At 37.7% G+C, this 12,750-nt stretch overlaps 1 non-coding gene across 1 annotated transcript; it reads left to right on the top strand.

The window, feature by feature from the left end:
- Positions 1–1,362: 1,362 nt before the first annotated feature.
- Positions 1,363–1,499, top strand: LOC142455852 (small nucleolar RNA SNORA42/SNORA80 family). The gene has a single exon (XR_012785967.1). It is a non-coding gene; the product is annotated as a small nucleolar RNA SNORA42/SNORA80 family (small nucleolar RNA).
- Positions 1,500–12,750: the final 11,251 nt, after the last annotated feature.

Genomic DNA, 12,750 nt, shown 5'->3' on the forward strand with positions numbered 1-12,750 from the left:
GGCTTTGTTTACATATCTGCTCAAATTGTAGAAGCTACAGCTACTTTGGTTTATATAACTCCACATATCATGTTTAAATGCTAAGATTTACAATTCCATATTTTGAACTCATCTTTGTTCTTCTTTTTTAAAAAATTTATTTCTGGAATTCTATAGTTAATGAATTTTACATGGAAATGAAGTGAAGACTCTTGATTTACATATTTACAAGCTGAAGGAAAAAAGACATTAAAAGCAAATCTGTCTGAAAACAACTTATGACAACCTGTTATTTACACACAACAGAGTATCTAGCTTTGTGGTTGTGATTGTTTTTGTGAGTAAAATAAATTAAATGGCACTCATCATCCAGTAATATATAAAATTTCCTCCCCTTGGGCAAGAGAATATGATTTTGTCAATGATAGAGAAAATAAATGACATTTATGAGCCATTTGCTTGGTAGGCTTTTTAATATATATAACCATACTTAATGCCATTTAATCTGCAAAACCTTTGAGATACAAAGTATCCCTGTGAAATATATATTATAACTGTTTAGCAAATGAAAAATTATATCTAAGGATAATTTAGAGCCATGCCTAAAGATTTCCTTGTTAAATATAGTGGAATAAGATTTGAAACTAGGTCTCAATTAGTGAGTGTGACCATTTCACTTTGTCCAGTCGAGGGAAGCTTTTTATGACACATAATTCTGGTTCTAGAATTGGCAAAGTTCCAGGCAGTCTGAGATGGCTGGCTGCCCTGATCCTTCTAAAATCCAAAGAAAGCAAAATAATTTTCTTCCCCAAAATCTGGTGTCTGGCATCATCAGCGACATAAATTTTAAGATCTTCATCATTGTCTTGCTATCTTTGCTGGTCAGAATGTGGATGAATAGTCTCTTTAGAACACAGGCAGCCATCCATCTACTTGAATGGCCAGGTAGAGGGATACCTACATCCATTACTTAGGCACAGGAATGACTTTTCCAGCCAGTAACTCTTCCATAAGAGTAACTCTTCCAACCAGTTACTCTTCTCAAACTCCATATGTATGAAAATCATATTTGGATCAAATTTAAGATTCATCTTGTATGAAACAGATTTAATTGCTCTGAAAGGCTGCCTAGGAGCATGTATTTTTCATGCTTCTTCTTCTCCAAAGTGATTTTAATGGCTTCTAGATTGTCTGATTTAAACTTTACATTCATTTCCTGGATTACGGTGTACCAACATGAGAGTGTACAATGGTGAGGACCTTGGTTTGGCTAGGACCGACATGTACAAAAAGAGCATAAAGTAATCAACATGCTTTAATCTAGAGGACAGTGTTTCAGTGTTATGCCTACTTTTCTTGTATGTGAAAAATTCCAGTTTGAGTGCATGGGTTTGGATTTGTGGCAGGTCCGATCCCATGGGCCTCTCTCACGGTGTCCCATGCGAAAGCAAACTGTCACCCTGAACCATTGCCTGGCTTTACCCCTGTGGGCTTCAGACACTGAAGAGGGTTGCACAGCGGGAAAAAAAAAACCCAGTATGAAACTACCCCCAAGACTAGCATCTGGAGAGTAAAAAGAAGAAAAATTAAAAATTCGATTTTCAAATTTACTGAGTTTTTTCTCTTTGTCATTCATATTCCAGTGCTAATTTTCTAAAGTCTTCTACACAAAGCAGTTTAAATTCTGTACAAGCCAAATTGGGCAGATTCCATTTCAGATTTGTAGTTGTGTTGACACACGGTAATCTTATTAGCAATAAAAGGATATTACCTATAATTGAATAGCTATGCAATTAGCAAATTTCAGAGCTAGGGAACACCATCGTTCATCAGTTTCACATTTGTTTTTATCCACAGCAGGAAGTGTTTGAATTGCCAACAAAACTATTATTAGTATGTTCTTGCTCCACTAAATGAAATAATAATAAAAAACTGCTTCATTCAAAATAAATATTAACTACAGTTCACCCAGATAAGCCTAACTTCAGCAATTATGACTGTGTTATGCACATACTTTGAAAAAATAATGTATGCATGATTTCAAGCAGCCTAGCATCTATGTGATCTCAAACTTGGATTTGGTAAAATTATGTGTTCATAATAAAGGGCAGGCTTTTATTCATTTGAACACACACATTTGTCAGAAAAATAATTAAAGTTATATTTGGGGACGTTATATTTGGCATCTTCATGACAGCTTTATAATTGAGTCATTCTAGTTCTATAACACACACATATGCATCCGTGGAATAATTTCCTTTCAAACATATTTAAATATGTTTTAGGACTCAACATCACCCATGAAACAAATTATATGAAAATTGCAATTAATTTCCACTCAAATGTCAGCCGAAATCAATGTTGCTGTGTACATATTGGCCCCTTCTCACTTTTATTAAGCCCCTTTCAATTATGAGGGAACATAAGTTGGAAGGATGTTGCTATGTCATCTACAGTATTAAAATGTACAAGAAACATTGACCCTGGCCTCTAGAGATTATGTGAAAAGTCATTTATATGCACAGCTGTAAAAATTGCTGGAGTTTCATGCTAAATTCCGTGGAAAATCATCTGTGCTGCGCTACATCTGAGAAAGGACCAGGTTTAAATATCTAATGTGCTCCCTTTCCAGCAAGCCCAGTCAGCAGGGAATTCGTGAACCGGTCAGCACAGAGAGCTCTTCTTGGGAGTGACAGGTTTTGCCTTTGAATGAAGGGAATGGCCTCAGTTCACACCTAGCTGGGAACAGCAACCAGGGGAAGAGCTAGCTGACTTAGTGGACCTCAAACTCACTACTGTGGTCTTCATATAATTATTACCCGGTTGACTCTTAGACTTGTCTTCAATCTGTTCTTAGATGTTGGTGACAATGATGTGCCTTTCTCACCTTCAGACCTTTTTATAGACATGTCCTGGTCCTGAAAATGGTATTTGACAGATTATTGAAATAGCTTTACTTCCTATCAGGGAAACAAAAGAAAACGTAAGCCTTCTCCTCGCTCTGTGTAATGGATAAGAGTGAGGAAATGGGAACGCGTCGCCAAATTCCAATCTCACTTGAACATTGCTTGACTGAGTCTATCAATTGATTTATCCTCCATGAGCCTCAGTTTCTCATCTTCAAAAATGAAGAAAAATATTTGTGTTTAAGAAACAGAGATGATGTAATATCTCCACAGGATTTTTGCAGGTAAAAGGTCTAATAAATGAAACATGGCCGGGATCCAGCAACAAAAGTGAGCTAGTTTCAAGAGGCACTGTTTTCAAAAGGATTTAATTTTATTTCTTTTTTAAATGATCACACATGCATTCCTTTGTCACGAGCTAAACACCATCTCCTTTTCACTTGTGCATCTCTCCGTATTGAGGGTTCCGCAATGACAGGCTCTGTTGGCCAGGAGGACGGTGCTCCTTGGCATTGAACGTGTTCCAGCCGAAGCTGCTCTGATGGTTGTTGTGAGTCCCCATAGGGTTAACTATGGACCACAGGAACCCCAGGAACCCGTACACAACAGAAGGAAATAGAGCTTAGTCCGCTGCCATGCTCACGAGAGTAGGTCTGTCACAGTAGGGCTTGTTAAAGCCACGGTGTTGTTCTGTTTACTTAGGATCATCTATTTCTACTGACCCTCTATTTCAGGGGTGCTCACACCTTTTCAGCATGCCAGCTACTTATAAAATGATCAAGGCAAAGTGATCTACCAACTACAACAATGAAAAACCTATTTATTTATTTATTACATTTATCCATAAATGCATTGAGAATTCTTTATATGTACAATGTATGTTTATGTACCTTGCATAACTGCATGAGTCCACATTGCACAACACAACACAATTAACTATGTACATTTTTTGTCGTGACCTGAGTTTATTCTGATGACTTGCACTGAATGGACTGAGCCAGGAATGCTCCAGACAGGAGCTGCTGGCAGCCAGTCTCAAGCACACTTCCAAATGATTACCAGTCATGGTGGAGCGGCACTTGGACTTATTAATCTTTATGTGGGAAAAGGGTGACTCACATACATAAGTAGAGCCGAACCATGCAGTCAAGGAGGTAGCACATTTTCTCATGTTTGGGTACTTTCCCTCTGTGAGTAACTTCCAGAACTGTTCATGAACTGTAGACTTCTGCTGAATGTCAGCTTGTAGTGTCAAAATCTCCCGTTCCATATGAAAGTGATAAATTTTTGTCCTCTTACTTCGTCCAGCCCCCGCCCCGCAGTTTAATACCCTCTTTTATGTTTAAGAGGAAAAAAAACCCCAGGGTCTAAAAATTGCTGATAACAGCCTATCAGTTTGATACCTAAGACTGCATCTGATTGGCTGCACTGTATATCAATTAAGTGACGGAACTGATGATAGGCTCATGTCTATTTTTTCTAATGTCATGCGATCTACCTGCACTACATTTGTGATCGTCTAGTAGATTGAGATCGACGTATTGAGTGGGTACTGCTGCTCTATTTGGTCCTTCCTGATAACATGCCTGAAGTAAGAGAGATAGTCTCTCCCCACCACCCTTCCTCCATCTAAGAAGCTTTGGGTACACTTTCTACATAGCAGAGTTCTTCCTTCTTCGGGCAGTCCAAGTTATACTCAGTAACACCCCAGTAATTCAGGTACATCAATCCTCCTGGCTACCTCTTTGTGGTCCACTTTCCACTCATACACAGGCAATTGAAAGTTCTGTGATTGTGCCAGACACACTTTATTTATCAAAATGATATCTTTGCTTTTTAAGATTTTAAAGAAGATTTAAATCAGATTTATTCAATATATTATATAATTTGATATAGAGATTGCTACTTCCATGGACATAGATTTTGATCCAAGTAAAATGAAAACTTTAACTAGAAACTTTCCCCATTTATCATGATGTTGCCTGTTGGTCCAGTTTTGAGGAGTTTTGCTTTCATAATGGTGAGATGTAACCCAAAGTGAAGGCTATAGTCTTTGATCTTCATCACCAAATACTTTAAATCATTTCCTTTTAAATAAATAAGATTGTGGCATTTGCATATCAAGGCTGGTAATGAGGTTTCCACCAGTTATGACCCACCTTATTTTCCTTACTCTCTAGGGTCTTTGATTCTTTACTCATAATATACATTAACTAAGAATGGTGGCAGGCTACAACCCTGAGCCATGCCTTTTAAAAATAATGTTAAACTGGGCAGCATTCCCTTGTATTTTGAATGACTTCTGTTTTTAATTGCTCTCTTGAATTCTGCTCTGAATGAGTATACAGTTACTACACGAACACAATTGAGTGTTCTTTAATTCCCATTAATTGCAATGTTATTCATAATTTGTTATGGACCATATAGTCAAATGTCTCTGTGTAGCAGCAAAACATACTCAAGTATCCATTCTTTAAAAACACTGAGGCAAACATGAAGCAACTGATGACCTGAAAAACCATTTTGCTAAGTGAAGTTAGTCAATTAGAAAATAAATACTGCATGGACCCTCTCCATAATAAACACCAAGAGGAAGGAAGGCTTCCGCTCTCATGTTATGCCATTGTCTAATCCTGTTTCCCAAGCAAAGAGATAGAGATTCTGCCTACTGCCCCTGAACCACATATCACTCTCTTTCTGTGTACATCTTAAAAACCACTTTCAACGATCCCCCCTCAGCTGGGATCATGTTCTCCAATTCCACAATCTACCGTATATATTCGAGTATAGGCCGACCTGAATATCAGCAGAGGCACCTAATTTTACCACAAAACTGCATTTAAAATGTCTGAATGACTTGGCTTATACACGAGTATATACAGTATGTATTTTCATTAGAAAAGCCGGCCTATACATGCATAATTCCCTTTTCTCACAAATGTTTTAAATTATATTTCATTAGCTAAATTAATGACACTATGAATAGAATGAATTTATGCCCCAAGGAGGATAATTTATAATGTTCTCTATCATAAAATATCTCTAAAGTGAACCCTATATATGTATAAACCATAGATATATGGATTTTGAACTTGCACTTACCCATAGCCCTAATTTAAGAACAATTAGCTCTTCTGACATGCTACTACTCAATCCTTGCCCTCATAAAGAGATCACTGCACATATGGGTGCTATAGAAAAGTATGGGGAAGAAATCAGGTGGTGCAGCGCCATCAGAAAGATTAGCATCTGGTTTCATGTGGGGTGGTCTTAAAACAAGCAGACAGCCCCCACAAAATAAAATTAAAAAGAGCTGTAAGAGCCTGCAATAAAAAAGTATGAAAAAACAAACAAACAAAAAACAAGCATTCATCTAAATGAGGTGTTAACTAAGTCCACATGGAAGAAGCATACCATCTTGTTTGATCCAAGGATTATAAATAATAAAATCCAAATCTGGATGAGGAACTGGTATGAGATAAAATTCTGAACAGCTCATTTGCAGAAGGCTGTGGATGACATGGAAGTCCCAATCCTCTGGTAGAGTTCTCACATGGATTAATCTTCAGGTGCATAAGGATTATAAATAATAAAATCCAAATCTGGATGAAGAACTGGTATGAGATAAAATTCTGAACAGCTCATTTGCAGAAGGCTGTGGATGACATGGAAGTCCCAATCCTCTGGTAGAGTTCTCACATGGATTGATCTTCAGGTGCATAAGGATTATAAATAATAAAATCCAAATCTGGATGAGGAACTGGTATGAGATAAAATTCTGAACAGCTCATTTGCAGAAGGCTGTGGATGACATGGAAGTCCCAATCCTCTGGTAGAGTTCTCACATGGATTTATCTTCAGGTGCATCTTCTCTAACTATATTTCAGGGTGTGAAGACTCTTGCTGTCAGACAGGGAATATTGTAAAGTTGATGATGGCAGATGTACTTAAGTTCAAATTTAACAACTTATTATTTGATCTCACTTTTGACCCATTCTAAAGTTGCTTCAGTTTTTAATAGCTTCTGCTTTCTTGTTGATTGGGGTTTTTCTCTGTTTTGTCATTGTTATTAATTTGTTTGTTTGTTTTCTTCCTGTTTATATTTTGTATAATTATCTTTATATGAAATCTAAGATAAGTAAATCTGTAGAAATTAAAACAGAATTAATAATTACCAAAGGGCATGGCAAGAAAGGCTGGGAGGTGGGGGTTGGGGGAACTGGGAAGCCAACAGCAAATAATATGAGAATAACATGTTCTGGAATTGAATGCGGTGGTGATTGTAAATTTCTTATTAATATGATTCCATGATTAAATTCTATGATCTGTGAAGTATGTTCCAATAAGGCTATTAACAAAAGAACAATACAAAATATATCATGTTTTCCCCAGATTTCTTGCCCTCTCGTTCCAGTGTTATGGACATGGCTGCTAAACACAAGGTTGGTGGTTCAAACGCATCTGATTCTTGGAGGGAAAGAGATGAGCCTTTCTGCCGCCAGATGTATTTAGTTTTCTGTTTTGTGTTGTGCTGTTTTCTTGCAGCCAACCTCATTCTGACACCAGCAGCCACCGTTACCATGTCCCCTATGGAAGCCAGCTTGAATTCTAGCAGTTCTATTGATGTGTGCCTTCCGCCATGCTTTAATTATTTGTGCCAAATATTGGTTTGCATGCAATTTTAATGGTTCTCTATGATAATTTCTGCATTCTCTGATCACCTCTCTTTGGAATGGGCATTGCTATGGATGGAGATCTCCCTGCCATTTGGCCAGGAACAAAGTGTCTTCCACATCTGTTGGCATCTGTGAATGAACACTTCTACCACTAAGGTCTCTGTAGAGCGGAGGAGCCACTCAAACATGCCGGTGGTCGGGCCTCACCCAAGATAAGTTAAACAAAGCTCTCTGGGCAGCAGGCCGGAGCAATGAAGCTGTAAAAAATCTCCCTAGGTAATTCTAATGTGCAGCCAATCTTGAGAATCAATGATCTATAAAAATGCCTCTAGATAACCTAAATGCTCTTTTGTGACCTCTAAATCTATAACTGTAGCGGCAAAAATGTACATAAATTGAAATCTCTCAAGTAATAATTATTGTATAAGGAAACAAACATATAAAAATGTATCACCCAAAGTATAACTACATAACAGCTTTCACTTACGTAGTGATTTAGCTCATTCGGTTCTTTAACAACCACAGTGACTGTGGTTTAGGAAGTTTCTCTGACTTGAAAAAGATTCCATAACTGATTAGAGATCACCCTGAAACTGAGCCAGAATTTTCACCTTCCTTAATTAAATGTTGACAGTCTGTGCTCCCTAGCTCGCTGGGTTTTCAGGCTCTTTTTTTTGGTCTGAATTCTGCAGGAATAATAGTTCATTTTCCTTCTTTTTAAAAACATATCACAAGGTTGTGGATGCCAGGTGCTATTGAGTCAGTTCCAACTCCTGGTGTCCCTGAGCCCAACAGACTGCAACGCTGTCCCGCCTTGAGGCATCCCCCCAATCATGGTTTACTTGAGCCCATTGTGGCAGGCACTGCATCAGTTATCACAGTAGAATTTAGCCATCATAAATACAAGAAACCAAGCTAATCTGCTTGATAATTCTGGCCAGAAATATTCTTCCTTTCCTTTTATTGATAAATTGTCATCTCCAAGGACTGTTGATTAACTCTTAGTGACCCTTTCAGCATTCCTGTGGTGTCTCCAGGTGACACCGCACATGGTGAAGCGTTTGACTCCTAATGGTGAGGTTGGCAGTTGGATTCTACTATGCAGCATGGAAGAAGTAAATTCTGGCAAGTTGCAGTTGAAAGGTGACATCTTGAAAATCTCAAAGTATAGTTGTACTTTACCACATGGGTTCCCAGTGCATGTGTGTGTTAACGTTGATCTCAGGAGCGCCAGGCCTCTGATTCCACATATTCCACATGCAGTAATCAACAGTTCTTAATGAAATAAAATAGTCAACATACACGCTGGCGGGAAGAATCAGGAGGCAGAAATGTCTTCATATTCAACCACAGCAAAATAATATCAAATAAAAGGTAGACCTTAATAACATTTTCACTCTCCAAGTCACTCTCCAAATCTGGATTTGACATTCTAATTTATTTGAGTCAATTAAACTTAAAGTGTTAACCCATAAAAGCATATCCTGTCTTTTGCTTCCACCACCACGGGGTCGGTGGCTATACAGAGCACAATGGTGATATAAGCACTCACCTACAGGCTGCCGTTCCCCATCAAAACACTTAAAAAAATAAAAAGCAAGTACTGGTGTACTCAATTTTGTAGAACCCTGAACACAGATTACAGGGGTTGGAACATTCAATCAAGAATAAAAGAGGGGAAAAAAGGATAAAAGGAAAGCTTTAGTTTTCCATATACTGTACCATCCCCCTCTAAAATAAAATCATATTACTACAAATTAAACAGCCTGACTGGGTTACTGCTTTACAGAAGCAAACTGGCACATGTTTCTAGTGTGTAGAAGCTGATGAGTTCAATATGGCAACCTTTGGATTCGCATCATAGAGCTTTAACTGATGAGTCACTAAGGCTCCTCCTTTTTTAGTTTGTTGTCATACTCCCAAGAGGCAAGTAGACTTAATTTGCACAATGTCTTTGTCCTAACCAGTCTCAGGGCTATTGAGGGCCTGAAGCAAGGTGTCTGTCTCAGGTGGGTTTGTCTCACAGCTTAGGCAGGGCAGAGGAACTGCAGGCATTGTAACTGATACTGTAACCACATGGAGCTGCCAGCAGCTAACACGACCAACAAAAAGCTATCTACTTCAGGAGAGAGTGTGGAAAAGCCAGGGTATTACTTGAGGACTAAAGTGCCTCTAACCCAAGTAATGGGGTTTCTTAAATTGCCTCATAGGCATGTGAAAGATGGACATTGAATAAGGAGGACCAAAGAAGAATAGATGCCTTTGAGTTAAGGTGCTGGGGGAAATATTGACTCTACCGTGGGCTGCCAAATGAACAAACACATCTGTCTTGGACGAAGTACAGCTACCATGTTCCTTTAAAGCCAATAAGGACAAGACTTCATCTTATGTACTTTGGACATGTCAGGAGAGGACAGTCCCTACAGTGGTTCTCAATCTGTGGATCGTGACTCCTTTGGGGGCATCAAACGACCCTTTTACAGGGGCGACCCAATTCATAACAGTGGCAAAATTATAGTTATGAATTAGCAATGAAAATAATTTTATGTTGAGGGGGTCACCACGACATGAGGGATTTTATTCAAGGGTTGCGGCACTGGGAAGGTTGAGAACCACTGTAGAAGGACATCATGCTTTCTACATAACAGGGCAGCTAAAAAGGAGGAAGATGTTCTACAAGATGAATCGACACAGAGACTATCTGGATAAACTTACAGGAAGCCTTGTTAGGAAGGCATAGGCCCTGGCAGTGTCCAGTTCTATTGCAAATAGGGTTGCTTTGGGTTGGGACCAACTCCATGACCCCTAACAACAGTAACAGGAAGATCAAATTCAAAATCACAATGAGATCCTGCTTCATGCTAAGAGACAATAATTAGCATTGGCATGCAAAGAAACAAAAATCCCTGCATATTGCCTTTAATGGTTCAGCTGCTTCAGAAAATAATTTGTTTCTCAAAAGTTAAAGAGAAACTTACTATATAAACAAGAACTCCAAGAAGATATTCAAGAAAATTGAAAGCATATTTTCACATAAAAGCTTGCACAAGATGTTCATACTGGTCTAATGTATAATAGCATACAAGTAGAAATGGATCAGATGTTTATCAACTGAAGAATGGAAAAATAAAAAGCAGTGTATGTATAAAATGGAAGATAGAAGTATCAACGCACAAAAGAAATAAAGCATTGATTCCCAGTGAACCAGAATGAAACTTGAAAGCATCCCAAATGGATTGTATTGCATGTTAACATTAATATGAATTTTAATGAATAGGCAGATTAATATAGACAGAAGGAAGTGATTTTATTTATAAAGAGTACAGTTTTTTAGGAGGGGAGTAATGAAGTGATTCTATATTTCAGAATCATATAGTGGTGATGGTTGCACAATGTTTTAACATAGTATCAAGTGTTGAATTGTACAGTTTAAAACGGGTGAATTCTACACTGTGTATGTTTTATCTCAATTTAAGGAACAAATATGTTTTAGAGCTTAATTATGAACCAAGTTTGTGTGGCTAAAACGACTTCATTTTTAATCACTAATGTCATATCTTACTTATAAAATCAGAGCATAGTATAGGTTTTCCACATATATATACACAATAGAAATCAAACAGTAATCTTGAAAGCTCACTCGAGGCTGCTGCAGTGATATTCTTCATCAGTCTGTTGTACACATTTCAAACCATTTTAAGTCACTGTTGCACCAGTGAGAGATATGCAAGTTTTAGAGTGAAAGAAAAAGAAGGAGTCTTAGTTTTGCCATTGGTAAATTGAGTGAATAGCAATGTATAATGCTAACTCTAAGTGGTTACGGCTTGGGGAATTCGTAGCCAAACTTGAACTTGTATGTAGCTGAATACTTCTAATCTGATTTCTTTATCCCAATACTCCAGTTTTAGTAACTAAATTATGATATAGTGAAATAGCTACTAACATGACATCTGCAATTTACTACCCCCTCCAGCCCACCCCCTGAAGCCGTAAGATATGAACACTAAATGATGATTTGGGGTTACACTGGGAAATATGAGTATACCTTTCTAGACCACTATGTTAGAGGCTCTTCAAAACAGAACACTGCTACCTCAATCTGATACAATCATTCCTCAGTATCCAAGAAGGATTGGATTCCCACAAAGACCAAAATTCATGGATGCTTAGTCCTTTGGAGAAAATGGTATAGTATTTGCATATTGCTAACAGATATCCTCCCATATATATACTTCTTTATGTTACTTAGATTAACTGATACAATAGAAATACTATTATAAAAGCATTTTAAGCTCCCCTTTGAGAGTTTTCTTTGACTACTTAGGTTCTGCCCCTATGTTCACCAATATTTTTGCTCCATCTTTGGTTGAATCTATAGATGCTAAGCCTGTGTATTGAGGGCTGACTGTGTATAATCCAGATAAAGAATATTTAATCTCTCTCCTTTGAAATTAGTCTATCCTTCAATTCCATGCAGAAGCCCTGGGGGTATGGTGGCAGGAGCCGTGGAGACATAGTGTTTGCATGTTGCAAGTTCAGAACCACTAGCTGGTAAGCAGGAGATTTCAGAAAGAATTACAGTCTTGGAAATTCACAGGGGAAGTTCTACATTGTCCTCTATGGTCACTATGAATTGGCATTGACTTGATGACACTTTGTTTTTTAATATCATGCATCATGTTACATCCCCAAAACAATAGATGCTTCCATGTTTTTCTTTCCCTTTTTCAATTGGGTCTGTTGGAAGAGTTTATGCAAATGAGCTTCTGTGAAATGTGCTCTTTCGTGTGCCTGACATGCCTGGAAGAGACTGAATATCAGGCTTATGCCGCAGACTGCTATCGCCATGTTGCAAGCCTGAAATATGAGCATGTATATAGCACCATGCAAAGATATTTTTTTCAATCTGTATTGTCATTGAAAAACTAAAAGAGCTGACATTTTCACTTATGGTTTTCTAAATTATTTTGAAATTTATCAAAAATATACAGAGAAAACACAAAGCAAACATTATTTTCCATACTCTATATGTATGGCATAGATTTAATTTTCTTTCAAATATCTTCCAGGTATTGTCTAAAATATTCATGTGCTCAACTTAATACAGTTTTGTTACAAAACAACAAAAAAGGCCAAGAACTCAGTGATCCAAGCAAAAGTCAATAATGAGATTTTTACATAATGGAAGC

Source organism: Tenrec ecaudatus, chromosome 8 (genome assembly GCF_050624435.1).
Source record: "Tenrec ecaudatus isolate mTenEca1 chromosome 8, mTenEca1.hap1, whole genome shotgun sequence".
Lineage (NCBI taxonomy): Eukaryota > Metazoa > Chordata > Mammalia > Afrosoricida > Tenrecidae > Tenrec > Tenrec ecaudatus.